Source organism: Ambystoma mexicanum, chromosome 1q (assembly GCF_040938575.1).
Source record: "Ambystoma mexicanum isolate Mex_15411 chromosome 1q, UKY_AmexF1_1, whole genome shotgun sequence".
Lineage (NCBI taxonomy): Eukaryota > Metazoa > Chordata > Amphibia > Caudata > Ambystomatidae > Ambystoma > Ambystoma mexicanum.
In genome coordinates, this window is record NC_090922.1 from 1347534384 (window position 1) to 1347562164 (window position 27781).

Below are 27781 nucleotides of genomic sequence, written 5' to 3' on the forward strand. Positions count from 1 at the left end.
TGGCATAAACAGGTTATGTTGGGGTAGCACCAGGAACAGCTGCGGTCTGGGTGTTCTGCACAGACACTCTGGTGTGGGTCTTAGCCAAGTGGTCAGTGTACTCCTGGTATGGAGACTTGGTGAAAATGGTGTCCTTCCAAAGATCCGGGGGCAGGTAGCTGTACGTCCAACCAGACTGAAACACGTGTCTGGGGATGCTGTTGGTACTCTTGTTCAGAGGAGAATTGCCTAGCATTTCGGTGCTGGACTGCCCCAGGGCAGGACAAAGACTGATATGTTTGGGATATTTCTTCTCTGTGAAAGATAGTGAGTTAATGACTCTGGGTAAGTCTCTCGTAACCGGGACTAATGTCTGGCAGAGGGACTCCCAGGACCACCCTTGTTAATTTGCATATTCAAGTAACTTTGGGTCTCACCCTAAGTTACTAGGGGAATCCAGACGTGGACCCCTTGCTCACTACTCTTAGAGAGGCACCGCTCCTCCCTACTGATGAGGTCCAACCAGACTGAAACACGTGTCTGGGGATGCTGTTGGTACTCTTGTTCAGAGGAGAATTCCCTATCATTTCGGTGCTGGACTGCCCCAGGGGAGGACAAAGACTGATATGTTTGGGATATTTCTTCTCTGTGAAAGATAGTGAGCTAAAGACTCTGGGTAAGTCTCTCGTAACCAGGACTAATGTCTGGCAGAGGGACTCCCAGGACCCCCCCTTGTTAATTTGTACGTTTTTGAGATGACATCAAAAGTGGCGTTTGCGAAATTGCCGAGCGTGGCGTGCAGCCCCTTGCTGAAGTGTAACAGTAGTCAATACCAGCCATCATCAATAGTTTCTTGGGAACAGCTGCTGACACAATGCCAGTAGCGCGGGGTGCAGCAATCAGACGTACACGAACTGAACCACAGCGACCAGTCACCTTGCAAGGCACAGTGCGGGGCTTGCCTATTTTGTAACCCCAGTAACCTCTCCTTACTGGCACAATGGACAACTTTGCCAGAATGTTGGCGCCACGAATAGCAGTCGCAACCTCCTTGGAGCATTTTAGCCCGAGCCCAACATGGCCGTTTTAGTCCCCAATGGCAACAAAAGCCTTAAACCTTGTACGTTGCCCGGCCAATGTCTTTGGAGAGGATGCCAGGAAGAAATCAATTATCTCTGACTCCTTGATAGGGTGGGAAAGGAGATAGATCTCCTCGAGAGACTTTATCTTCAAAGCATGTCCTAGACCTAAAGCATGTCCTAGACCTTTTGAAGTCCTAGACAAGATGTGTTTCTCCCTCAAGGACCGTCTTTATATTAAGTGATACAATTCTGATTATTTACAGGGAGGTTTCCTAGTCAAATACTGTTTTCATAAGTAGCTTTTCTTTTGAATGTACAGAAGCTGTACATTCTCGCAAATATTTCACTCTGTTACTAACCCCTATGCACTTCACTGAGTTAGTTGTCCTTTGGTGTGAATCAGTGGTAGTGAAATCTTTTTTTTAAGATGCTGAGCTTTTGATAGTAGAATAAGTGTGTTTTGCATTGCATATGGTACAGGAGATGCCTAGGTTGATCAGCCTTTTTGTACCCAATCTAGTGCCAGGAAAAAGAACGCTATGATGGAGGGGAGTACCTACTTCCATTTTGTTGCTGTATAGTACTCACCCATTTTTTAAATCTGCCCCCTGATCCAAAAATAAGGGGGGGGCCTTGGTGTGTAAATTGGGCCTGTGTCTATGAATAAAAGAAGTTTTGTACAAAAGCGCTTTTTAAAGATTTCCTTTATGTTTGGTGGAACATTGTTTTGTGGTTATTACGGAACCATTTTCTATTTCTTTATGAATTTGCAAAATCATATGAATGTGAATCTGTCTAAGGAAGTTAACTTGTGGGGTTAGCACAAGGGTTCACCCAATTTCTGGCAGAGTTGAGCAGATTTGTACTTTGTTTTATTAGTCCAACATCCCCTCCTAACGCTTTCAAGCCCTCTTTTGCCACCTCCTCTGCCGGGATCTCTGGCTTCACATCTGAGAATCTGGTTGCCTAAGGTGTCATCTGATAGGCATAGTAACTGTAATAACCACATGTGTATATTTTTTAAGAAAATCTGCTCTACCAAACTCAAAAGGAGAGCCCATTTAGAGCGGATGGTGGTGTTGCAGGCAAGGGAGAATACTGAGTACATGGATAACCATCCGGGTCCTTAGGTTGGGAAATTCCATGGGCACCTTCAAAGGTTTCTACCACTTGCCAATATAATTCCGCTGTCCCTAGACAACAAGAGAAACTAAACCAAATCTAAATGCAGCTGATATAATAGGAATGATGCAGAATGTAAATGTAATGGAGCAACTTCAATATGAGGGCGATATGGCATTAAATTACTTTCTCTCAAGCAAGTTTACAAAAGCACTGGAACCTTTACACTCTAAGTGAAGAGGCAGTGATTACTGTTGCAATCTTCACCAGCTCCCAACTACCGCACCCTTCTAAATTTGCTATGACCTAAGGAAAGGGACATAAGTAGGATATGTGGTCTGAGGAGATGACAGTGTGAGCAGCGTTGAAGACTGGACTCTCGAGCTTGAACCCCCTCACTCTCAACTGAACCGACAACACCCCAATCCCCCTTCTCATATCACACACAAAGCTTCCCCAGAAGGGCCAGGCTGAACGCCCTGTGATTGATCGCTGCTCCTTTAAAAATGTCCTGCTAGACATACTAGAGGTGATGTTCATAGCATTCCCCACCGCAGGGAATGCCACAGCTCTCCTGGCTACATTGAACCACTTCTCCAAGAACTAGTGGATGCCCATGCATCTCTAAATTTAAGTCGTACCAAAGTCAAATTGTCTGCACCCTGGTACACATCCAATCTTGCTGCCAACAAATGCTCAATCAGATCCCTTGAAGAGAGGTGGCACATGAACTACAGTACAGAGGATCTCTCATCCCTCAAATCCCTGCCCACCAAACGCAGGCAGATGATCTCTAAGGCTGCGCCGGCTTACTACACCTCCACCGTTAAAGCAAGCATCCTCTAACAGGAGCAGAGCCTTAATCAAAGTAGTCAAACACTGCAGCAAGCATATACCTGCCCCCGTGTTGCAAGCTTTATCTCTCCGCCCACTGCACCCCTGGATGGTCTTTACCCTCCTCTCGCCTAAGGATCTCTCATACACACTTCCCTTTCTTAAAGCTAACATGTATATGGAAAGCTTACTCCCGATCTTGCGCTTTCAACAACTCACTGACCCAGCACTCAGTGCACTCCTCTGCATTGTGAGGAATTCCTTCTGCGAAGATGCATTCCCAGACACGCTGAATATATGTCTTGTTTGATTCCTTCTCAAAAAAACCTTGCTTGAACCAGATGAACTAGCCAACTACAGACTCATCACATGCCTCCCATTCATCGGGACGCATATCTGGAAAGTAGTTGTAATCCAAGTACTTGCCAAAATTGACCAGATTGGCCTTCTCTGTGATTACCAGTTTGGCTTCTGCTCCAAATGCAGCGTTGAGACTGCAGCAACTGTGGAAGACGATGCACTACAAATCAAAAACGCTTGGGACTCATGCTATCTAGTCAGAACTCTCAGCTACCTTCGACACATGGGACCACCTAACACTCCTCTCAGCCTCACCGACAGGATGGCTTTCTTTGGAACTGTCAAAAACCGTTTGCATCAGGTTCACCTACTCACAGCTCCAAAACTGATGCTCCCATCCACTGACCCGCTCTGCAGCACTGCACGCTCAGAGCCCCCTCGAACTCACCATTAAAGACTAGCCATTGCGGGGGAAAATCTCCACTCTCTATAAGCTGCTGCAAGTGGACTTCCTCGCTGCCAAGGCCTCCTACATGTCACATTGGGAAAAAGACCAGGAACACCCTATAGAGGACCAGTCCTGGATAGACACCTGGTCTAAACCCACTCCTACTCCCGTTGTGTCACCAATCGGGAATGCGCTCATAAACTGCTCCTACAGTGGTACTATCCCCCACGCCAGCTCCACCAATTTCACCGGGCATTGGACCGCCTATGCTGGTGTCGCTGTGGCCTGCCAGGGTCCTACCTTCATATGTGGTGGACGTGCCCAGTGGTAAAGGAGTTCTGGTCCCAATGCATCGCTACAATCACAGACATTACCCAGGTGACTCTCCTGTTGGAACCGGAACCCATCCTCTTGGGAGTTCCGACCCCGGATATCTATCTGAGAACCGGCAAAAGAGCTATCCTTCTAACACAACTCTTGCTCGCCGCAAAGATCACGGTGGCACGCACTTGGAAATCCGCGGAGGGCCCCCTGATGATGTTATGGTGGCTGAAACTTTGGAACATTTTGATAGTGGAGAAAATTACTGTGGCCAAGGCTGGCCTCCTCCACCGCTTCTCAGACATCTGGGCCCCGATCTTAGACTATGACCAGAATTTCCCGGCATTAACGTACAAGCCACGTCTAATCGCAAGAGCCCTCCAACCGGATTGTGAGGGTTGGGCCCAGGCCCCGCTGGATCCCAACGAGAGTTGTGGGTGAACGGGAGGGGGAGAAGCCCGGTGCATGTTCGGGTGGAGAACTTGGAGGCAACTGGTTGCTGGATGTGATGTTTGTTGATTTAACTGTCATTATGTGCTGATTTAAAATAAACAAGTAAAAAAAAAAAATGGTTTGCATCAATGGTGGACTCAGAAAAAATGGGAACTTACCTCGCCAACGGAACTTGTGATCCGGTGCAAATAGCACCTGCCCAAGTTGCGGTAACGGTAATTGCATTGGGCGGTATCCCGGAGAATTTACAGCCGGGATACCGGCCAACTCCTGATCAAGCCCTATATGTTTTATGCAGTGACTTAGCAAGCACATGATGGCAATATTGAGTCGCTTGAGGTTGAACTGGAAATTTGGCACCAGCTGTGAGTCTATCCCATGGTGACGATGGCAGATATATTTGGGGAATTGGGGACCTGGTTTACATACAGCCGCACATGCACACAACGGGTCGTCACTTAGCATATGGAGACTGTGCCAGACATTTCGCAAAGCCATTAAAACAGTGCTCTTCACCTAAAAGACAACAATATCTACAGCCATAATCTACCTGCTCAACACATAAATGTGATCCCACATAGATGTTATTCACCTATGTTCATATGTATATTATATGTATCCTAATGTATACTTGATCTTGTTGCTCAATGTACAACTGTTTCTCCCCATGTGCCCTCTCCCTGTAACTAAGCTCCCCTCAAGTAACAGTGCCTCAATGCCCAAGGGCTGCTGTGCACTATACAAATGCAATAAATAAATAAATAAATACATATGATGGCATCAGTGGGGCATTCCAGCCTGCATTTCATACATGACAGCCAAGAGCTATTGGCTGTTTAAAAAGGGGCTCATCACTCTGAGGAGGAGGAGGTGGACAGCATCCCAGAGTCCTGGGATCCCAGAGCCCCTCCCCACTGCAATGCACTGTTATGAATTCAACTTTGGAAACCCTTTGACCCGCGGATGACTTCACCGCCACCTGAGTTCAGCGAGATGATGTGTTCTAACAATAGATTCAGTTCATTAAAAGCTTCAGTGTGATGAGATTGTAAACGCAACACCAGGTAAATAAGCAGCAACTATTCATATTAAGACCCTGGAGCTCGCGCGCATTTCATGCTGCGCATGGAAAGAGCCTGCCCACTCGAAATGGCGCCGGGATAATCTCTTAATAGTGCGAGCTAAACTCCAGCCTGCGGCGCTGCCATTGATTAAAGGCTCTGGGTCCAGTCTCCCAGCGGCGCAGCGCTGCACATGCCGCTCTGAAAGCGATATTTATGAACGCAGGTGATAATGAATCCCGCAAATAGGCTGCGACACGGGTTTATTGCCTAATTAGACTGCACAGTCTGCAAAAAACTATATGCATTTTTTATTAGCAATCCATCGCTGGCTCGGGTGTTGCACAGTCATTTACTCATTAAAAGGCATTTAACCATTTCGGTACCGAGTGTTTGGCACCCAGGGTGCCCGGGGTTTATTTTCTCAACACTTTTGCAACGGTGCTCGAATACATGAAGCCTCGTTGCAGTGCACGCAGAGAAACCATTTTGTTGGCATTCGCGAGGCTATTTATTGGCGCAAATCTGACAGCCTCACAAGGATCTTTGCTCCTATGCATATCTTTCAGAATCCGACAGCATTGATATCGCCAGGTCCTGTCGGATTCTGAAAGATGTGCACTGGGAGCAAACAAGAGGCATGTGAGGCTGTCAGATGTACGCCCGTTACCACAGAGCCAACTCACAAAGCACATCTTGCTTAGGCCGGAGCATATTTGAGCTTCTGGTTTGCAAATGGGGTTCATCTCAGAGAAGCAACAGCCACCTCAAGTGAGCGGAGAATAGCACAGGGGCCTTGTGCTGGTCTTGGAGCAAGACCGCGCAGATCAACAACAGAGGTTCGAAACCGAACTCCGGTGTTAGGCCCATTATATTAAAAAAAAAAGCATGTATAAGTGTCGTTCTAGCCTTTGTGAATCGGATATAAGGAAGGGGGCGTTGTTTGCTCCGATGCACATCTTTGTGAATTAGGACAAATATTGCTATTGATTCTGTTTCCCGACAATGTTGCCCATTCTAGTTTTCTTTTCACTGCAGGCTGTCAGTATGAGTAGTTTTCATGAGGGCTGCATTGTTATCAGGGCATGGCTAGTGTAATATCTGCGGGCATCAGCCATGGATGGGTGCGGTGCAGAGTTCATTTGTTGGAAGGCGTGATGATCAGGTCTACAGATAATGTGGCAAGCCTGCGCATATGTCTCTGTACTCCCTCGTGCACCCTTCTCACCGGTGTGCCTTTGAGATGTCCCTGTATGCCGCTTTGTCATCTCGTGCCTTTGATGAGCTTCCGCGTGCCAGTCTTTCTCTTTGCTATTTCTCTCTCTATCTCTCCGCTGTGTCTTTCGTGTGTTCTTCTCACACGCCTCTGCTCACCGCGTTCCCTTTCAAACTCTCACGTCTATGTCTTCGAGATATTTCTTTGGCTCTCTCATTTGCCCCCGTGCCTTTTAAATAGCTCTCTCCTTCCGGGTCCCCGCTGTGCCTTTTAGAAGTTTCCATTTTATTTTTACGCATTTATGATGCGTAAACCTAACCCTGAAAAGCGACAGAGCGCAGTACACCAAAACTACATGCTAGACATATTACATGCATTACACAGTATTACACTCGACCTATATTAAAGGGGCTAGTCAGCTATCTTCACGGGTATTGTTAAGGACCTAAAGGAATATTAAAAAAATAGCAACGTATTCAATTCTCTCCTGAACGCTGTTAATACTGGAACCAGGCGCATAGAAACTGGAAATTAAATCCATAATATTGATGCTTAATGTGACATGGTCTATTTACTTGCTTTTTTTTCGAGCACGAGGAACCCCTGGTCATTACTTCTGTGGCTCACTACCTCTCCTTCTCTCCCATTTACCTGGTTAATCTCTTATGCACTTCTGCACATTTGAAGACTTTCTCGCCTGTTTGCTTTCAAGGAGTGTAGCTGAGCGTTGTCTCCCTTTGTGCCAATCGCTCTTTCTCCCATTTCTGTACATGGCACATGATGCTTTCTCTAATGTTTTTGACTTTGAGATCCCTCTTCCTCTTTTTCACCTTACCCTTCTCCATCTCTTTCCTCTCCCTCTCTTTTCCTCTTATTCTCGCACCACCTCTCCTCCTAACTCCCCCCGTAGATCCCCAACACGCACCTTCTCCTCCACCTATCTGCCCCTTTCATTCCCCCTCCCATTATCACTCTCCTTCTTCCCCATCATGCACAGACAGATTTAGGTCATGGAGGTTGGAAAGTGATGGAAACAGACAGACCTCTTCTGGCCCTCTCCTTTCCCACATGTCCTTAATAACCATGGTAGGAAAGGGGTGGGCCTAGCTCTGGAATTGGACAGGAGTTCCCAAATCCAGAATCTGCCACAACTGTCTAAAAAGGCCATGCCCGAGGTTCCAAACCAAAACTGCACCTGCATTGATCAGCTGCCCCAGCGCCCCAAAACTAACTTCCAGGTTGGAGGGGCTTGGCTACGATTTCTCTTTGTTCTGCATCCAAAATTAGCCCTCTATACATTCACTGCAAACACTACCCACTTTCCCCCTTTGAGACTAATATCTTGCTCCCGACCATACATGCCAAAATGTCCCATTCCAGTCGGCAGATGCTAGTACCGTCCTGGTTTGAACTTTATATTCTGGGATGTGTAATCCTGTTTCTTTTAATGGAGAAATCTGTGACTACAATTCCCAGAATGCAACCTTAAAACCAGGACTGAAATTTCATCTCCAGACTTGAATGGATGATGTTGTCATGTTTGCTAACAATCACCCTACACAATAATGGGAGCTTTACCAAAAGCTTAAAGTCTATCCACAGTACTTCACAAACAACCTGTATTACTATGTGTCCCCTCATACCAACTTTCTGCTGAGATTGTTAAAGGTGCTCTCAATTCCACGAGAAAGCTGACCTCCTTCTTATCAGTATTGCAACAAGTGCCACATCTTCGCGATACTTTCTTTTCACAGTCAATACCACCAGATTGTTTCTCTCAGAATCATGGTATCCCCAAATTGTAAAGTAATACATTCAATGTATTTATTCCTGTGCATGCTTCTTTTGAATCCATCCCCCGCTCGCCCACTCCCTAGCATTCTGACACTCTTGCAAAGTGGCCATGCATCCTCTGTTCCTTGCGCTCTCTGTTAATTGATGGACAATTTTTATATCGTTTGCTCAAAACATTTTCCTAAGATTAAACTTGTGGAACGGGGGGAGGATTTTCAAGACATCATTTTTCCTATATTGTCTTTAAATGTGTATGGACCGATTATTAATCTTTTAGAACCTTCTCAAACAATAGTCCAAACTCTCTATTGCCAACTACGGAACATACCTGTCAACAGTCCCCCCTTAAAAATGTAAGTCAAATTTATGCCGTGTGCTGGGACGGCCAAGCAGCGTTCTCCGTTCTGAAACACCACTCCAGTTTACAGGCTCATTAAACAGATGATTGAAGTTAAATATGACCGAAGAACCCTACCTTCTACCTGAGCACATGTGCCACCATATCTAGAGTACAGAGTTGTATTGTACACAAACAGATCCCACGTGAATCTAGTTAAAACCTTGTGAAGTGCCATGGTGAGTGCAATGCGTAGTTGCTTGATATTGTGAAAAAACATACCTTATGAAGAAATGCAGACAATTAGGAAAAAACAACCAATCGTGAGAATTTACATGAGACCCACCAGTAAGACAACCCCATCAGATACTTTTGTTTGAGATCGCCATTGCCACGGAGGAGATAGACTGCTACACTAGAGCCGAACGCGCCATAAATATTTCCACCAGATGCATTACACTGGGGTCGAGGAACAGATATGCCACATTGCTTTTGGTTTTTTACAATCAGTCAATAAATAAATAGATTTATTTTGGATAGTCACACAGCCATTAATAAAAGTACACACAATAATAAATACAATTACCTCCTCCATTTGAGACCTCTGAACAGCCTTCTTATTTGCAGCCTCTTCAGAAGCTGCCGCTATCACACAAATCACTTAATAACTTAAAAGCACCTTCCTCTCAATCGTAAAAAGAAGTTCGAGGATAGAGCTCCTCGGAATGACGGCATCACATCCAAACGTTCTAGTCTATAGGAAATAAGAGTTTGCATTGCAAGCCAAAGCTCTACAATTTATCCTCGAGAACCTTCTCAAAATAGGTATTCGGAGAACGAGGTAAGAGATTTACAGAGCACTGAAGTAATGGACACATTCTGCACTCTAGAAGAAAGAAGAGGCCAAACTATCACACAAAATATGTCTACTAGGCTTGCAGAACCTCCTAAAAAAAAAAGCAATTTTCATCAATTTCAAAACATCATTTCTTTACATCAATGTCTGGAATAGATATTTCTATTAGAAAACAGATCCCTTTAACCAGGCCGACCTTTGTACATCTTCTTCATGAAATAACTCGTCTAGGCATGATTTCCTCCGCTGACATAAAACAACTGAAATTCATTAGGCCTAACAGAGTTACATTGCTTTTAAACTCACGACTGACTACCTTTTTCTTGTTACAAGAGGCTCATTCTTTTCACATTTTGTGCTAAGATACCTATACCCGGGGAAGCCAGTTTCCCAGAAATCTGAATAATAAAGCTGCACATGAATCGAGCAATTTTAAGATCAGGGGAACCTATGTTCCAATATCACTGTCAAATGAACCATTCCCTGCTAAAAGGTGAATCACCTACAAGTAGGAGAATGCTAAAAAAAAAATCCTTCTCCAGAGTCGTGGTCCTGAATAACTGCTGCTCTCCATACAATTTATTTTTCTAATTCCTCTGGAAATTACTGAAACAAATTATGTTTTGACTTGCCACCCGATCTTGTTGATTTCATGAAACACTAGAGGGCACTATCACATTTTTAACCACCAACCCAATTTTTTAAATGGGATGCCCTGAGATATATTTTTTCTCTAGGAAATGTGGTTGCAAACCCACACTCATTTGGATAGGTTTTCTGTCTTTGATCAACCCGCTTCTAAAGGTACCAAATGACGACCATCTGGGGGTTTCCTAACAGCAGTTTGTAATACTCATTCTGTGCTGTTTGGGAGTCCATTACTCCAGAGATTCTTGCAGTTAAAATATTGTGGAAAGAGCCCAATATAAAGTCTCTCTCTAACTTGCTTCTTATTAATATCTATAGAAACCCTGTACGTTTTAACTATTTTAAGACACTTGCATATATTTTAGACTCTTGGTGTATTTCACAGTGCACTGATATTTTGGTGACGGGAGATTATTATGTCACATGTCTTTCTAACTCAACGTTTTTGACCCGCCTGACTTTAGGAATTCTCAACTTCAAGGGGCAAACATTTTGAACTTCATGCAATTATGGGGTCTTGTTATGGTCAACGGCTAAATAGTCAAGGATATCCTTACTCAACCTACATGGTCTAAGGGACCGAGTTTCTCAATACTTGATTAAAGGTTTGTTTCAAAAATATTTTTAGCAACTGTTAAAAGTTTGGGATCTTCCCCTACATACATAGTGACCATGCAATGCTTCACACCACTGTCAATTTTAACTAGCCCATAAATAATGAAGACAACAATTACACAGATCTTGAGGTGAACAACCAGAAAACTAGACTTTCTTGGGCATCTACGATGATGGCTAAATTCAATATCAACATTTACAGCACTTTTTAGTGACTTCTTGCAAAACATGAAATGTCTCACTTTCCCCAAAAGCTGCAAGCCTGTTCACAAGCTTTTATAAAAGAGAACAGGCGACCATTTTCCTTCACATCTAAAATCCCCCATCATTTTAATGAATGAATAGCCAAAAAGAAAAGGGAATTAAAATATAACCTGAGACAAAAAAGGAAAAGTAACACCTAGCAATCTATAATTACACAGAATGCCCTAAAACAAATATAAAAATTGGCTTGAATTACACAGTGCATGACTTTATCAAAGATACGCAGAGCATATACAACGTAGAACTTTGCCTCGCACTTGCGGTTCGGTAAACTCACAGAGGAAACAGGTACCTTTACTAAAGTGTTGTCTTTGCATTAGTGCTCAATGGTGCAATAATAGTTTTACAAACAAAATCTTTAAAAATCTCAAGAATATATGCAGATAAAACGGGTATCTTTATGTTATTTTATCTTCAGAATTGTGTTAGCTTTAACGCAAGCTATTGGCAACAATACTATGCTGAGATATGCAGCACATGATTATTTAATTGGCCTTGACTAGGAATTTATCTACCCCTCGTTAGGTTACCTTAAGAAAAACGAGGGTCACACATGAATAATACAGGTAGGCTGTGCACCAATGGGGGTGGCAAGCAGCTTGACCATCCATACTTTGTATTTAGCAAGGTATTAAACTAGGGGTCGACATATCACATCCACGCACCAATTTAATGATTAAAGCACATTGAATAGTGGAGGCACGGCTGGCTGTTGGTTGGTGGCATGTGCAGGCGGTCCATGCACACAACAGGATCTGGCTAGAATTGAAATTGGCAAGCACATGATTCGTAGTAATATTGAACTATGCTTGCTACGGGTGTTCTTTAATCTTAAAATGTGTGGTTTTTCTTTTATTTATTTTTCTGTGAATTCATACTCAATTTGTTTGAATCTTTTGACAAATGGGATGACACTGTATCCTTTTATTGTCTATGCAAAACCGTGTTTGCAATTTAGACTGTGTATGTCCTATGGGGTATATGTATATTTTTGCGGTAACACATTTGTACAAATGCATTGATTGTCAATAAATATGCACTTTTAATTCGTATACACCGATGTTGCGCTTGGATTGCCCTATCCTCTACCATATATTGTTTTGGTGTTTGATTGTTTGTTTGATAATTTTGAAGTTACCAATTTTATTTTGGAAGAAGACTGTTAGGTCCTAACACGTGTCGGCACACTTTGTTTTGATTATATGTACAATTAAATACATTGCCGTTGCGCAGACTGGCTGTGTAACTTTGTGTTTATACGCAGAACATATGTTGGTGACCCTGAGCCTATCCAAAATAAAAATAAGTTGTCATTAAATTAATAATCCGAATACTTTTCAACAAGATGCTCAAATGAATTATATTCTAGAGAGCACATGGATGACACATTTTAGATATATTTTTGCATCCTCCTCTTATATGAAATATGGCTCGATCTTTTGCACTTTAACAGAGTCCCTGCTACTCTTAGATGAAGAGCTGATTTTATATTTCATCAAAAGTGCAAAGTCTTCTCATGCCCTGCATCCGGACAGGATTCTTATGACAGTGATGAAGGAAGAGCATATTTTATGGTCTAAAACTTTGTTTTCTTTATTCTCTTCTATTTTAAAATCTCACTCATATCCTAAATCCTGGAAAACTTCAATTATTATCCCAATTTTCAAGATGCGAAATGGAGATCTACCAATTACAAGCCTATTGCCCTTTTAGGTACTACGAGCAAAATCTTCTAGGCTGTTTTTTGACAATCTTAATAAATGGATCAGAAGGGATAAAATTGGCGTTTTGTATCAATCATGCTTAAGATATGGGGAGGACACCTCCCTGAATAATGTCATGTTATCACTTATACAACAACAGGCTTGCTCTGTCAAACTATATATTTGGCCTTTATTGATTTATGACAGGCCTTTGACAGCATAACTGGAGCCAAATTATGGGATAAACTTGTATCTCCTGGCTGCCCGCCCGCCCGCCTGATATAATGAACATTTTGGTTAAACTACATGAAGACCCAAAAATAACAATATGTCTGGCCTCCGTTGAAGCCCTATCGGATCCCATTAGAATCAACAGAAGGATGCGCCTGGGCTGTGTACTCACACCAACTCTTTACATCGCATTTGGGAAGGGCTTTATTCCTTCACAATTCTCACACTCTGAAATTGGAGCCATTCCCCATCCGCCATTTGGTTTATGCGGATGGCATGGTAGTACTAGACAAAACCGCTATCGGGTTACAAAACAATCTAACTAACCCATTTAAATATATGCCTGACAACGACTTAACAATGCATTTTCAAAAACTAAAATATTGATGTTCCCCACAGGGAAGAACAAACCCAAAAAGGTGAGATTCAATTGGCACATCAATAACAAAAGCATTTCAAGTGGCAGAAAATTGCAAATACTCTGGGGTTACCATTGAACAAATCATCAATTCATGGTCAGCCTAAAAAGATCTGCACACTAAATCTTTAATTCTTACTTCTCACATGAGGAGAATGAATATTAAACAATTTAGCTTCTGGCAAAATTGTCCCATGCCTAACATTTGGAGGTGAAACTAGACCAGCCAAAACTGACTGGTAGAGAGTGGAAGGCAAAATATGAAAATATACTTTAAACCTGCCCAATTCAAGCCTTATGTTATGAACTAGGTTTGAAGTCCCTAAAGACTTATATTCATGGGAAGACACTACTCCTTTTCCTCAAGGTGGGTATTCCTCGGCTCCCCTCTCTTTCCACCCAACTATCTGAGTTAAAAGAAAAACCTCATGTGCTGTATTTAACAACTGGAGGAACAATGTTTTATCTATATTAAACAGGCTGGATAGTGACTTCCCTCTATGAGTTAAAGAAAACTTAACATGGATGGATTGGATTAGCACTAGAGCAGAGATTCTCCAATATAAATTGTCTTGTTTAACTTGTCTGAGACAGAAAGCTTTTGGGACCAAGCCTGATTTGCATATGGTATTTCCCCTTTTGTAATGGCTTGGCAGGTGTAGAACGATGGTCTAGGGGGTTGCCCAGAGCAATGCCAGAGGTTATGATTAATTCCAAACCTTTCAGCCATCACGTCTGTTGTTTTTCATAAGTCACCCCGAGTGGGACGGGTATCCCAGACGTGGGTCCCGTGCCTGCAGGGCCTAGAGACGCAAGCTACTCCTCACTAATGAGGCTGTAAGTGATTTCAATCCAGCACACACCCAAGTCAACGCTCAGCATGTAGCGTACAACTGAAATCCTTATTTATTTTTGTCTAAAAGTTCATTATTCTGAACGATATACCACTCAGATCACACCCTTCTCCTGGAATCCCCCCGGTCACACTGAACCAGGAATCAGGCTGGTTTGCAAAGGTAAATATTTATTTATGTATTTAAAATTTAATCACAATATGTTTTAATAGATATACAACAATCACCAATGGAGTGACAGAACACTGAATAATATCTTTAGTGCACTAGGAATAAGTAATAAGCAAAACAAATGCAGCACAGAAATTAATACTTGTGTTGGTTCAGATCAGATAGCACTGTGGTTAGAGGTTCCCCTGGCAACACCCCTCAACCCCCCAATAGGCAATGTAAGGAGATAGGAGGAGAGAGCAGGTATTGCGGAATGGCAGAAATCAAACAGAATATCAATCCCACTGTCCCCCTTTCAAACACAAGAGAAACATTGAATTGACTGTCCAGCTGTCAGAATGGCTTTTAAAATCTTTAGAATGCACTGGGCAAAACACCAAATGTGGTCAAAAACACTTAACTTTCTCTAAATCCTTATGGGAGCCGCTTTGCACAGTTGCACACAAACACAAGCAATGATTTAATCCAAAGAAAACATTTAAAATCTTAAAATTCATGTCGAAAGCAGTTAAAAGCTCTTTTCACGTGTAAAATGTTCTCAAAATAGAAATTAGTGGCAAACTTTTCAGTGCGCGATATTCGCGATAATGGGAGAATTGCACTGAATTGGAATGCTGTTGTGGGTTCTATGGATAGGCACAGAGGTTAGCTACAGGTAGGAGTTGAAGTTTCGTTTCTATCACAAAAACTGAGGGAGTTATGGAGTTTGTAGTGAAGGTAGTTTTTGGAAAATAGGCGCGAGAAGAAAAAACAGAAATGCACTTCTAAAAATGACAAATGAGTTTGCTTACCCTAGGGGATGACTATGAAGAAGCGAATACCAAACAGGGATTACAATCACTGGATCAGGGTGACCACCTGATAAGAAAACCCGACTTCTTCAGATGAGAAAATGGGCAGCGCAAAGATAGTTCTAACAATGCTGGTTCTGAAGGGAAGAAAGGATGGGTTGGAGTTAGGAATAAGACAAGGCAAAGATACGCCTAACAATACTGGTCCTGACTGAAAGATAGGATGGGTTGGATAGGGACAGGACTATGCAAATATACCATGGGTCACAGTTCTTCCTATTTATACTCACTGGATAAGTTTTTAAATGGGACAGCCATCTCTGGTCATGGAGTGGGTCTGGTCTAAGAAAAACAGCCATCTGGCACGGGACTGGAACCTCTAGGCCGGTCGCCGGATTGGCACGGGATCTGCTCTCCTAGTCGGTGGGTATTTGGATCAGCTGGATGGCGAGTTCCTCAGGCAAGCTTAGTGGTGGCAAGCCAGAGAATTTCTGGATACTGGTTCAAAAGACCTTCTCACCCACACAGCGCTTTACTGAATGGAGAGGATACATTTGAGGATTGGGGCCTTGCTGGAAATCAATAGTCTCTATTGCTGGCAAGAGATTTGGCATCTGGATCTGGAAGAATAGTTAAAGCTGGATGTAGAATTTTGGATCAGAGTGCTTCGCCGGAATCAGGATGGTGGCTGGATCAGTGAGTCCCTATGTGCTCTCAGCTGTCTCTATTTATGCCCCAAAAATGACATCACAAAGGGGGGTATGGGCTGGCTTAGCTAAGACTGCCCCTTTGAAAGGTGATTGGGTCAGAATCTACTCTCTGCCTTGATAGGAGGAGAGAAATAGAGTATCATCTTAATGGTGTAATTTTATTATGCTGAGAATCCAACCCTAGCCACTGGAACACAAATTCTAATTTTGGCAAAGTACATATTTACACATGTGCAACCTCTATAAAAATCACATCCACCGATTGCATATTTTACATAGCAGCTATTCCTCAAAACCCTGTACCTGTGGGATCATGTCTCCCCTTTCTACAGACTTTGCCCTTTTCGCTATGAACACACTTTTCAATTTTTATGCAACTTTCCACAAATGTATGTGTTTAACATGGGAATGAGTGTATAAAGTTTCACAATTCTAGCGGAAAAACATTTTGCGTAAAATCACATATCTTGGCATTGCTGTCTTCACACAGTTCCGGCGCCTCTTCACCCGTGCAGCCGGAAATTAAATGAACAACTGTCCTTTTTATATTTTTCACCATTTTGACTAGCAAGTTATAAGTCTTTTTAAAAATTGTTCTTTGTACATGTTGAGCCACAGATGGTTGCTTTGATCCGCCTCTTTTTGTCTCCCTGCAGTCAATGAGCATGCTCCTCCTTGTCTGTTCCTTGCAGAGGCCAGTTACGACCCTCTTCACACTTTGAGTTTCCTGAGCTGCAGCTTGACAATGTTCCTTTTCCCTCTGTAGACCAGATTCTGTCCTACCCTGTAATTAACGCCTCCCCGTGAGTTCCTGCTGAGGGAAGGCCTTCCTTCTGTGAGAAAAAAACCTGCTATTCCAGTTTTGCAGCTTCAGCCAAACTTATTAACTTTTAAACTAAGCAAAAAAAACCACATCTGTTGCATCACATACAAATACATTTCTTTCTTGGCCTTAAAATCTGTGGAATCAAAACACAATTAAAATCTGCATTCCTTTTTGCAACAATCCTCTTTATGTTGCTACTTCAGCAGACATTTGAGTTTTAGGTCATTTTAAAGCTGCATTAGTAACTCTGGCAGCTGTCATTCAGGCAGCCCCGGGTACTGCACCCAGATTTTGGCATAGAGGCTGTCAGTTTTCAGACTTTGTATATTTGATAATGTCCCATTTGAGACATAGATTTTAGCACCGGGCAAGATTGTGAATGTTGAAAAGTATTGTGTTATAGGCATTTTGGAGTTTTTAGGCAACAAAGCAAATGTCAATTGAAGGCACATTTTTGGGTTTCAGTCGCATAGTGCTGCTTTTCTCTCTGCACTCTGTTTGCTGGTCATGGGACCCACTGGCACATTTCTGCAGGCAGGTTGTGCATCCCTCTTTTTGTGTGCTGAAGTACACTGTTTTTGTAGGTTTTTGGCGCGCACAAGGGTTTTGCCGCCATTGTTGCTGTTTATTTCCCCATTACTGGCAGGGTGATGCCGCATAGCATAGCGGAGTGGGTCAATACATCCCACAAGGCCGAAACACATTTGGAAATGCTTGTGGTCTCGTGCAGAAGGGATATGACCAAGCAGTTCTGGCTGTACTGCCCCTTTTTGGGGTAGGACCAAGCCTGATTTGCATATGGTCTTTCCCCTATTATAATGGGTTGGCAGGTGAAGAACGATGGTCTGGAGGGTTGCTTGGAGCAATGCCAGAGGTTTGGATTAATTTCAAACTTTCCTACCATCACCTCTGTTGTTTTGCGACAGAAAGAGATATGACACAATGGCCCTCATTAGGACCCTGGCGGAGTGGGTTTCCGCCAGCGCTAATCGCGGCGGACCCGTCCGCCGTACTACGAGTTCCCTTAGCGCCATGGAGGTTTTCTCCGCCTGGTTTTGCCGGGCAGAGAAAACCATGGCGCTAAGGGACCTCGTTGTTAATTACGCCGCCGTACTTTACGGCGGCGTAATTAACTCCTTCCCCACTCCCATTATACCCTATGGGGCAAGAATGGGAATGGGGAAGGGTAAAATGGGGATTGGGGATTTACCGCTCCGCCAAGGTCGGCATGGGGTGGTAAATCCGCCAACCCCCATGGCGCTATCGACGGCTTTCCACCGTGCTTCGCGGTGCATTTAGCACCGCGAAATCCGCCAGGGTCGTAATGAGGGCCAATATAAATGATGGGGAATCCCTAAACTTATCCATTGCAGTGTTGACATTTGTAACTGACATTTTAGAATTATAAAAATTATAAAATGTCACTGACATTTTAGAATTATAAAGCAGTTTGTTGGCTGCCACATATATACTTTTATACATCTTATTTTAATGGAAAAAAACATATTTTATACATTTAATTGACTTCATTTTTTTCTTTTATTCACTCACTAATTTGTAGTATGTTTCGTAATTGTGAAAACTCTGATTGTAAAGCACAACACAAATTTAAATATATATATTTTATGACAAAAGATTAAAATACAAAATAGCACTGCTCTATAAACAAAGACATTGGGAATAGTTGTAGATTTTGTGGAATTGATGACGCAGAAGAGACCCATCAGCATATATTGCTTGTGTGTACAGCTCCCTTTCCGCAAAGAATTTTGTACTTCTCCAATTTTGTGAACTCAATCTCGTTGGTTACCAGAGAGTTGTTGTGGTTACAGATGTTACATGGCAATGTAACCGCATTGAAAATTAGAGTAATTGTGTTTAAAAAAATGAATGTGATCTTGCATGAAAACTGTTGTGAAAATCTCATTTTGAAGTAAGACTTTTTTTTTCCTGCTTACATGATTTTCGGTAATGATTCATTAATTAGACTCAGACTGTCTTTTTAAAGAAGTATTTGGATTCAAATGTTAATGGTTTTGTTTTCTTTTTTATTTCATTCACTGAGATTATTGTATATTGAGTGAATATTATTGTTGTTCTTTTCTTTAGGTGTTAGTATTTTTAAAAAAATGATTTTTTGGTAATGTTTGTGATTTTATTATTGCCACATTTTTTGTAAAGGTTCATACAACCCATAAACAAATAATATAAGTAAAAAATAAAAATAAAGACATTTTCCTTGAGGAAATGCCTGACATTTTAGCTAATTTGCATACAAAAAAGCATTGCCTGTTTCGCTCTGAATTGGAGATGAACTTCCACTGACGGCTGCTGCGTGGAACTGTGCTGTGTGTGACTTGGCTGAAATGGCCAATTCTGCTTTCACATTTCAGGAGAAAGTGATTTTCTCAAGCCTTTTAAATCACCATAACTTAGCTGGTGTTTGCAACAACAAACATTAAAATATAATTAACATAGATTGATTAAAGATGAAATAGTCAATTGCTTACTGTCTTCTTATTAAAAAATGGAGCATACACAACCGATAAAATATCATCGAAAGACCTCAGCTATTATTTGAGAGTAACATGCTAAGCACAATCTAGTGTTTTATGGTCTTAACTGCTCTTTGCAGGCTCACTTATTCATGTCTGGGTTTTTAAAGTCATCTTTGGATATATACTTCTAGCCAATGCTATGACAGGACAAGCAATAAATGCATAAAAACTGGTTTACACTAGCAGAATTCAGAGTTTCTTAAAACTGGAAGAGGAGTTCTTATATGCTAGGGAAAAAAAAGTGTAGTATTGTTTCTACCGATTCTTGACGGCTTTAAAATGCATGATCAAAGATCTCCGTTTGCCGCCACATTCCTGTCACAGCTTGTATCAGATTGAACCTCAGCCTGATTAGCCAGTGTTTACTATCTAACATTGACTGGCCTCACATATTCCCAACCCTGTGGTCTGGTTGCCCTGCTGGGGAAGATTTAAGGTCACAAGTTGAGGAGCTGTCAGGCATGTATTTGTCCCATGCTTCTGTTTCCTCTGGCTCCTTAGCTCTTTTAGTCTTCCAAGTTCCTTCAGGCGTCACAGCTCCAGTAGGCATACCATCCTTGTAGCCTTTCAGGGTCCATTTTTGTATCCACCTAATCCTCTTCATCTTGCTCCCTCTCCCTCCCAAAACTCTTCCGATCTGCTTTAGTTGTTTGTGGCTTTTCCTATTTTTCCTGGGGCTTGGGTTTTCTCTCCTGGTTTAGCATTTGCTAATGTTTCTCATGGTTTCTGTCAGCCCCTAATGTTGGTTTAGAAGGTCCTCTGAGTGACAGGATTTACCTGCAGGTTTTGGGATTTCCCCGGAGGCTATTAGCAGCCATCTTTGAATCTGGATGAAGTCCTGATTCCAAGTTGTGGCTCCCTCTTGGATCCTCTTGGGCTCTCTGCATCTCCAGCGATCACAGTTACAACACACCAGGCATCCTCCTCAGCATGAGGTCCCTCCGCTGCATTTCCCTCCTCTTAAGTGCCCAGGTTGTGCAGCATTGTTCTTCTCTTTGCGTGCCTGCCCAGCACTAACATACTACATTGAGCTCTGGCTCTACAGTGGTGATTCACGGGAGTGTTTCTTTTTATGCATCTGAGCAGTCTGATTCCTTCAAGTATGTTAAAGGGGTGTTGTTAATGGGCTTGTATATGACATGGGAAGGGCTCTCAGAGAGAACAGGGCCGCCCTTACTATGCCCAGCTGATTTAGTGGCTATATTCATTTGTGCTGAGAGGGGTATGACGTTTGAAGGGAGTGCAAACCTGCAGGCTTTCTGGTGCTTTTTGCTCTCAACTAGATCACAGCTGCTATGTTGGTTGGCTCCATCAATGTAGGTACTAGTAGGATTTCTAAAGATTATGTCAATGCTACTTCATGGCCCAAGATTCCTGGAAGGTCTTTATCAGATGTCTGTTCCTCCAATGCTCCTCCTAGATGTTTTTTAAACTTCTGTGATTGTTTATTGGAAGTGTTAATTAACATTTTTTGTGTGTTTGGTGGGCTTAACATTGGTATCTTTAGGTATCAATAGTCTCTCACGATTGGTTGCTTTACTTTTTTCAAACCTTGTTTGAGAAATCTCTGTGCAACTTCTTGGGTGTCGTGTTCACCGGCTCTGTCATCAGAGCAGTTGTCCCTGGCCCTTATGGTCTCTGAAAATTGTATACTTCATGTTAGACTAGATATTAGGTGACTGCTGTGATCAGGCAGCATTGTGTTTGAGTTGATTGGTTTAGAATAGAGAGCGCCTGTCGGCTTCCCATCTTTTAAGAGGATGTGAACATTCACTTTGTCATTCTGTTACACTCTTCCGTGAACCTCAAATTACCTAAAATTACATTTCTCGCTATTCAGCATTCTGACAAAGCTAATCCATTCCCCATTGTAAACTATGATAATCATTAGTGTATCATACCCAGAGCATTACTGTTTATAAATTCTTGTTTATAAATTCTTGGTTGGCTGAGGGCCATGCCACTTCCCTTGCCGATTACCCATTGGTGAGATTTGCAAAAGAAGGGACGCATGTGGTGCCCATGGCATTATCTCTTCATTGTTTGAAATATGTTTGAAATATCTTACATGGAACTGGAAAGGGGGGATCAAAACCCTAGCAAGTAAGCATGTGTGAATGATTCAAATAATTCAATGATTTTGTTTCCAGAAAGTATTTATTTGTTTAAACTTTATTTGTAGCTTTTCACACCAATCATACATCACCCATGAGCAAATAATGTAATGTAAGTGGTCTTGACTAGTGCCCTTCTGCCACCTTTGGTTGTCTCGCTGAATGTGGATCTGTAAGAGAAAGGGGTTGGGGATGATTAGACAGAGGCAAAACCTGTGTCGTTCATGTGTGCTGTACCTGTTTCCTGTGTGCCAATCTGTTTTGTATAGGTTTGGTAGAGGCACGTGTGAGTATGTTATCCATAGCTAAGAAAAGAAGATCTGAGAGACTACACCGCTTTGGATCTGGTTAGCCACTGGTGTGGGATTGTGCGGTGGGGCTAAAAAGGGGAGCTTAGTTATGGCTTGATTCACGTTAATGTGCTAATGGCTAGGCCAGTGACTGCCGTCTATGGGTATTTGTGAGTGAAGTGTAAGGTAGTAGGAGAACTTGGAGTATAGACAGTTAGTCAGGGCTCAGGGAGGTAGAACTCTCAAGTAAAAACAATCTGCAACCCCGCAGTCCTCTCTTGCAGACCAGCCCCACTTCACTCTCTTGCCACGGTCAATCTCCACCTCTCTCTTGTTTCAAACAGATAGATGGCACCTTACATACATCAAAAAAGGGTCTGCAAATTGGCAGATGGGGCTGTCTGGATACTACACTCATCACCATAAAGTACATGCTGAGGTTTATAGGAGGAAAGAATTTACAGACTGCAGGTACCCATTTCACCTTCCTTATTATGTTGGTTGGCGTGCTGACTGACGCATCAAACCTCGCTCTAACATGCTCAGGTGCTGTGCTCAGAGGCCTTCTGGGATTTTTTCCCATCGGGGTTAGCACAAGGTGTTTGTGAAGCATTAGTCAGAATGCCAGGGCAGAGACCAGGATCTCTGCTTGTTTCTCCCAGGGGTCATCCCTGCTGTCTCCCACGTGCCTTAAACTCTCACTCAGCTACAGGCGAAATGGATTTTCCCCCCGCTTTTACCGGCCACAACTCTCCAGGTGTTGAGGCATCACTAGAGCTTCACTTTCAGAGTGATGCTGCAATGAGGCTGGGGGTTCTTCACAATGAAATGAGGAGCAGAAAAGAGTTTTGGTGGTGAATTGATGGGAAGTCTTTTCGTTTTATAGTTTCTTGACTGTCATGCATTGTGTTCTAGGTAGAGGGTCGAGAGCTGGTACTGCGTTCCCTTAGGTTGTGTCTGTGCGTTAAAGCTATTGTGAAGTGCCATTTCCGCTGCTTAATGGGTGTAGGTTAAACTCTATCTGTTAAGCATTGAAAAGGCCAGTTTTTGATTTTTCCTGAATTTTAGGTGATCATGTAGGGTGTGGATTTCCCTTGTTAGCGCACTCCTTTATAGTGAAAAGACAAACCCTCTGTTTGTTTCACTGCACATTCTTCTAAGTTTCTAATAGTATTTCATTTCTCAGTCTTAGGTCTCTGGTTGGTTGGTAGAGGTAGATTTTGTTTTGGAGAAATTCTGCTCCATGACCTTCAAATTCTCTGTGGGTGAAGAAGGCCTTAAACTGGATCCTTTTCTAATTGGTAGCCGTTGGAGTGCTTTAAGTTGTTGTATTTTTCGTCTTATTGAGTGCGAGTAGTCCTTTTAGATGCTGTGTTTTGGGTCCATTGCATTTTTTTGTGAGGTAGTCTAGCATACTAAGTAAGGCAAATAGTGTTTACGTAGTCAATTCTTGAAATATTGAGGCAGATGACAGAATAACAATTTCAAAAGTCAACAGTAGCATGCCATTTAATCTGAGCCAATCTGAGAACACCTCGGTTCCTTTATGTATCCATGACCATAATTCTACCTCACATGTACATATTAGAGCATGTTTCCACATTCCCTGTTCATAAAAGCAGTCTCTTAATATCATTCTAACCCGTGGGACCGCTCCCTTACCTCCCAAATAACCGCTGTATCAACCACTCCGCCCTACGCCCATCCCTAGAGTGCATGCGATGGTGTTAGTCAAAATAAATCAATTTCCGTGAACAATTTTTAGCCGATTAATAGAAGGAATATTCACTATGCTTGGTATTGTGAATGAACCCCAGATCACTTAGTTTATAATCTCTCATTATTCTGGTAAGCATTCTGTTCTTGCATGAAAGGGTTCCAACTCAAGATGGACACCTACTCTGTCCTAAATCCAAAATCCCATTAACTCCCCACCCCTTCCAGATTAGAGTGCAGCCCACATTCCCACTTGCACAGATTAGATTTCAGCATAGCAAGTTGCATCCAGTGCATTATGGCATATGTTTTTAATAGGCAGCCCACTCTACCATACAGCCTACCGTATACATACACATATTGGATGTTTTTATGAACAAAGCGGCATGAATCTCCAGCAGAATCCCAGACCCCATCCATATTAATACCCCTCTATCGCTGCTGGTGAAATGATATGTTATCACTCGTGCCATGCAGCCCTTCCGTAAACTATCACTATCCTCCGAAATCAAGTGGGCCTCCTGCAGCATGGCGATCTGAAGCTGTCTTCACTGCAGGAATGGTCTGAGGCTATCTTTTCAGTACACCTTCCATTCACATTACATTCCATGTAAGGGTTATAATCCCATCCATATCCCCAGTAGTATCCCCATGTTTGATCCGCAATCTTCTCGACAACCTTTCTAGTGACCCTCGATGCATTAGCATTTAGAACCTACTGAATACATGACAACTCTAAAAATGGCAAATAAAAGTTTCACTGTGAATCGCAGTCCTATGGGTGGCAGTATTGCACCAAATATGAAGTGTGCCTATGGTGAAGTGCACAGTTTTATAGAAAGCACTCGTAAATATGTTTCTAACCGTCACCATAAGGCTAATGCATTTTGCTTAGGTCAAGTATGTAAACTGAGTAATACCAGTGCTTAATTTGTAAAAAAATAAATGCCAGTGCCCAAAAAATATTGGCCCCATAATGCCGGGCGCGGCGCCGCCCGCAATGTTGCTGTGCGCGCACTGCGGTTGTGGCATGGTCTGCAACCGCAAACAGAGCTGCAGAGCAGACTCTGAATGATTTATGATCTTGGAACGTTGGAACTGAACAAACAAAGTAATTACACATGCCCCAGCCATATTCTGGTCCCCAAAAAAGAGTGCCGGTGTTGGGAACCGGCAACCAATGCCACAAATTAAGCACTGAGTAATACACCCTGCATGTCTAGTGGCGTTTTTAAGAATTTGCAAGGTCTGATTGGAGGGACAAAGCAGAACCGGTGTACCAATGCTCTGTCACCTGAAGATGCCGGTTTTCTCCATCACAGGGCCACCCTGTAGATGCTCCAACTCCAGGTGCCATTTTGTGGGGAGACCTGGTGGTTAATCAAACACAAACTAATCCTCCTCCTGAGCAGTCCTTCTCATCAAGATCCCTGCATCCAACGGAGAATGGCTTCATGACTCTGGTGAAAAATAACATCTTCAAGCCTCTCACCAGTTCAATGAAATTTGCAGGATCTACAGGCATATGGGCAGACAGCGACATAGATCTGTCTACATGCACCGCTGCCAACTATGCCTTCATCTTAAGTACAGAAATTATTTGCATGATTTTATCCCTATTCTATGATCAATCCTGTTGCATTGAGAGTGTGAATATAAAAGTCCAAGTATTTTGAGGTAATGAGTTGCACGAGAGGCAATGTTGGACATACCTTGTAGGTTCCTCATGGATTGGTGTACTTGGGGGAGGAAATTACTGATTTTGATTGATATTGTATTTCTATTGCGCTCATACACAAGTGTATCAGAGTGCAAGTGTATGTGTACATAGTTTGCTGGAATGAAGTATACCTCCTGCCATCTGCAAAGCAGTATGTCATATTCATTTTTATTGTCGATGGAATGGTCTTCAGGTAATTAGAATTATTATTTCTGGTCTCTCAGTTGCTTCATATATATTAATGTCTGGACTGGCTTGAAACGGAAGGGATCCTAAAAGTTGTTCAGTATGTTTTCAGAGAAGGCTTAGACACTGAGCTGCAATGTCTGACTTGCATTTGGTTATGAGTAACTTTGTTCTGGGGAATGAATAACAGATCTGTTCAGATTCACGTTAATCGGTTCCTGGTTTATGTTAAAGGGGATGGGTATCCGACATACTCTACTTTACTCACGGGTAGAGCTTTATATGAATACTCAGACGTCCATATTGTTTGGCATGAATGAGAAACGTACAGATGCCTTTATGATGGAAAAAGGGATCTGGCAAGGATGTGTGTTATGGATGGATTGGCAGTAGCTGGGACATAGACAAAAGTCATGCCCCAGTGAATGTAGCAACACGCCAACACCATCATCAGTGTACTCTAATTTCCAATGATAAAATCATTGATTTCATAAGTGATGTCATCTGTGATTTCATCATTATTTTCATTACCTGTACATCCTCATGGGCTGTACAGGGCGCTAGAAGTTAAGGTGGTACAGCTTCCAACACTTGCCAAACTTTTAAGAGTTTTGTTGCCTTAAAATTTCACATTGCTGCCACTTCAAATTATATTTTTTCACTGAATTTCAAGGGTTCTGTTGTGTTAAACGGTTTCACTGTAACTCTCTGATAACTAACGTTTTTCATTGAATCAATATATATAACATGAGTCACAGTAATGCATTTATTTCACATTTCTAGTATAGAAAATACTGTTGGTTGTCTCCATGACCATCAGTCTGGTTTTAGAGTTGCCAGAAGCATGGAAACTGCTCTACTGAACATCCGTAAAGACCTGCTCTCCAACTTCGACTTTAACATCCCATCTGTCCTCATCATACTCAATCTATCTTCTGCCTTTGACACGGTCAACCATGCCATCCAGCTCAACCATCTCTGTGATAACCTGGGTATCGCTGATCAGGCCCTGGCCCAGCTGGCCTCTTTCCTCTCTGATCGACCCTCCCAGGTCAAACTTGGGTCCTTCCGGGGCGCTGTTGCTCGCAACGCTGATGGCCGCCTGAGAGGAGAGCTCCGGCCCGTAATGCATCCTATTACGAAATAAATCCTGTTCGGGGCCACCTACTCGCCGACAAATACTTGGCAACGGTGGCGGAGGACCCACTGCACTGCTCGATCAAACCTCAAGCTGTAACGGAAATCTAAGCTCGAGATATCGACCTGGATACTTTTGCCGTGGGTGCGGTAGCGGCGGATCCGGACCGCAGCTCCACGTGGAACTTACTATAGCCCGGAGGCGTGGACTTGGCAGCAGGCCGGAGAGGGGAGGGGCCGCGCTGCGCGCCCTCATACTGTTCGCCTCGCCGGGGCATTGTGGAGCTTCCGGGTGATATATCCTACGACGCTTGATCTCTAGCCAAGCTGTACATCCTGAGGCGGGTTGGACCGGACCCCCGACGGGGAGCCGGTTTGTGGCCGTTGGCCCCCTGATCGGGCGTATGTGTCCGCTGCGGCGAGACCCCTGTGCTGACACCCGTCTCACTGCCTGTGCTGTGGAGCGCCGTGGGCCGACCCTCGGCGGGCAACCGGGACGTCCCGGGGTGGTGCGGCTCCGGGACCCGGGCGGACCTTGCCGGCATTGAGGAGCCGGCTGTTCTCGCTCTCGCTCATCGGAGCTTGGCAGCTGACACACTGTGAGAGCCCACATTGTAACTCCTCCGGAGGGCACTCGGGCGGCTCCTGTCCGAGCATTCCTGCCACACTAACGGACCTGCTCTAGCCTCCCCGTGTGTGACGCACGCTGTCCATAGCCTCGCACGGTGATTCCACAATCAACCCGGGCCAGACGCTTGTGATACAGGGGGAATCACTGTGAGGCCTGCACAAAGCCACTAGCTGAAACACGCGCCTGTGTGGAGTGGGTCACTGGCTGCCTTGCCTCGAGCCTCTGGAAGCTGTATACCTGTCCACAACCTGCCTGAGCGCTGATCCTGTTCTGAGCCCATAAAATCCAGGTGCGGCGAGACCAGGCTGCATTAGTCATTTGTTGTGCACTTTTGTGGAGGCTATATTGACTCCTTTGTTTAAACAATACGATCTCTTGATTTCGGACGAACCTGC

At 43.3% G+C, this 27781-nt stretch overlaps 1 protein-coding gene and 1 pseudogene across 2 annotated transcripts in view; one reads left to right on the plus strand and one right to left on the minus strand.

Moving 5' to 3' along the window:
• On the minus strand, nt 1-27412 carry LOC138523066 (small ribosomal subunit protein uS5 pseudogene; annotated as a pseudogene).
• TTC39A (tetratricopeptide repeat domain 39A) overlaps nt 1-27781 on the plus strand; it is a 1012086-nt gene that overhangs the window by 887053 nt on the left and 97252 nt on the right. The window lies entirely within an intron of this gene.